We start from the raw sequence: 3102 nt of genomic DNA on the forward strand, positions 1-3102 counted from the left end.
AAAATCAACATTGTTAAAATGTCTGTACTTCCAAAAGCATTCTACAGATTCAAGCAATCCCCATTAAAATACCAACATCATACTTTCAAGACTTGGAAAAAATAATTCTTTGTTTTCTATGGAACCAGGAAAAATCCTGTCTAGCTAAGGCCATCCTTAGTAATAAAAACAAACCTGAGTGAATCAGTCTACCATATATTAGGCTGTACTACAAGGCCATATTGATCAAAACAGCATGGTACTGGCACAAAAATAGACATATAGACATTTTGGAACCAAATAGAAAACCAGGAAATGAAACTAACATCTTACAGCCACCTAATCTTTGATAAACCAAACAAGAACCTACACTGGAGGAAAGAATCCCTATTCAGTTAATGGTGCTGGGAGAACTGGATAACCATACATAAAACACTTGAAACTGGATCTGCACTTTTCACCACTCACTAAAATTTATTCACGATAGATAAGAGATCTGAATCTAAGGCACAGAACAATAAAAATCCTTAAAGAAAATACTGGAAAAACACTTCAAGGTATCAACCTGGGAAAAGACTGTATGAAGAAGATTTCAGTGGCAACTGCAACAGCAGAATAAACAAATGGGACTTAATTAAACTCAATAGCTTCTGTACAGCTAATGGGACAACCACCAAAGCTAATGGACAGTCATCAGAATGGGAAAAGATACTTGCATACTATGAATTAGACAACAGATTTGTAACTAGGATCTACAGAGAACTCAAACTAAGCAACAGAAAAAGAGTCAAAAATCCCTTCTGTCAATTGGCCAGAGAGAGGAAGAGAACCTTCTCTAAAGAAGACAGATGAATGGAAAAATAATAAACATATGAAAAAATGCTCATCATACCTAATTATTCGAGAAATGCAGATCAAAACCACCCTGAGATATCATTGAACCCCAGTGAGAATGGCCAACATCACAAAGTCTCAAAGCTACAGATGCTGGTGTGGATGTGGAGAGCAGGGAACACTTCTTTTTTTGTTTGCTTGTTTTTATTATTTTTTTATTGTTACATCATAGCTGTGTACATTAGTTCAATCAAGAGGTACAATGTGCTGGTTTCATATACAATCTGAAATATTCTCATCAAACCGTTCAACGTAGCCTTCATGACATTTTCTTAGTTATTGTACACTTCTGCTGGGACTGCAAACTAATACAACCTTTTAGGAGAAAGTATGGAGAACCCTCAAAGAACTCAAACTAGACTTCCCATTTGATCCTCCCATTACTGAGTACCTACCCAGAAGAAAAAAAAAATCCTTTTACCATAAGGACACTTGCAGTAGACTGTTTATTGCAGCTCAATTTACAATTAAAAAAAAAATGGAGAAACAGCCTAAATGCCCCCCAACCCAGGAGTGGATTAACAAGTTGTGGTATATGTGTGCCGTGGAATACTATTCAGCTACTAAATCAAATGAACACTATACATCTTTTGTACTAATTTGGATGGAGATGGAATACATCCTTCTTAGTGAAGCATCACAAGAATGGAGAAGCAAGAATCCAATGTGCTCAATTTTGATATGAGGACAATTGACAACCTAGTACATGTTGGGGGGTCAGAGAATGGGGGAGTGGAGAGAAGGAAGAAGGGGAGGTCACAGTGTTTCGCACACCTCTTGGGGGAGGAACACATTTATAAGAGGAACTTTGCTTGACAAATGCAATTAGTGTAACCTGGTTCTTTGAATGAAGAACCTCAATAAATCCCCAACAATAAAAAAATGTGATTTTGGAAATAGAAGAACAGGACAGTCTTGGAGAGGACACTCTCATCTTCTCCACAATTGATGGACTTCTGACAAATAAAGTTTGGTGCATCTATCCCCATCTCTGCATATTGGCTGACAGTGACAGGTGGCCAAACTCTCTTCATCCAGTAACAAGGTCATCTCAGCTGTTTCATAGTTTTCAACAAAATTTATTTGTAAGACATTAGCCCACTAAATTAGATAACATAAAGTAAATGTCCCCCATTATAATGGTAGAAAACTAATAGATGTCAAGACCTGGTTTGGATTCCTACTATTCTCTCTCTACCTAGTACCTAGTCAGACTCTGAACCAGTAGATCTTTGTTAGAATGGTATTTAATCTCCATGCTCATCTCCAATTGATGTAGACAACAAAAAAATCCTGCTTCTTTAAATTCCATGAAGGAGCGAGATCCATGTTGATACTTTCTTATTTCTGAAATACATCAACAACAATTTGCACACAACATCCCAAGTGTTATTCAGCTCCATGCTCATTTCATAGATCATCTTACACAAAATTTTTTTTAGAGAACATCACAGTTTCACTATTGGGTGCTGCCCATTTTGCTTTGACTCATACTATTAGAGTTTGTCAAACAATTCAGTCACCATTCAAGAACTACACAAAATATGGAATGTCTCAAGAAACTGTATGTGACCTTTGCACATGAGTCATGCTAATCTTCTCTGTATTGTTTCAATTTTATTATACGTGCTGCCAAAGCAAGCACAATGTTCTACTTTTGTATGTAACTTTTTTTTTTTTATTTTGGGGGCTTCATTGAGGATTTAAAGAACCTGGTTACATTGATTGCTTTTGTCAGATAAAGACCTTCCAATAATAGTGTTCCACCTCCAAAACGTGTACCACCCCCTGTGATTCCCACCCCCTTCCTTTCTCTGTTCTCCCCATCCTCAACCCCCACACTGTGTGCTAGGTCACTAATTTTTCCCATATTAGAATTGAGTACATAGAATTCTTGCTTTTCCATTCTTGTGATGCTTTGCTAAGAATAATGTCTTCCACTTCCATCCAGGTTAATACAAAAGATGTAAAGTCTGCATCTTTTTTAGTGGTTGCATAGTAGTCTATGGTATACATATACCACAGTTTGCTAATTCATTCCTAGGTGGGTGGGCATTTAGGCTGTTTCCACATTTTAGCAATTGCAAATTGAGCTGTGATAAACAGTCTAGCACAAGTGTCCTTAAAGTAAATAGATGTTTATGTTTTTGTTTTGTTTTTTTCCTTCTAGGCAGATGCCCAGTAATGGGATTGCAGGATCAAATGGGAGGTCTAGTTTGAGTTCTTTGA

At 36.9% G+C, this 3102-nt stretch overlaps 1 non-coding gene across 1 annotated transcript; it reads right to left on the reverse strand.

The window, feature by feature from the left end:
* Positions 1-2411: 2411 nt before the first annotated feature.
* LOC128574315 (U6 spliceosomal RNA) lies at positions 2412-2518 on the reverse strand. Its single transcript, XR_008376692.1, has one exon. It is a non-coding gene; the product is annotated as a U6 spliceosomal RNA (small nuclear RNA).
* Between the last annotated feature and the right edge of the window lie 584 nt (positions 2519-3102).

This window comes from Nycticebus coucang, chromosome 21, assembly GCF_027406575.1.
Source record: "Nycticebus coucang isolate mNycCou1 chromosome 21, mNycCou1.pri, whole genome shotgun sequence".
NCBI lineage: Eukaryota > Metazoa > Chordata > Mammalia > Primates > Lorisidae > Nycticebus > Nycticebus coucang.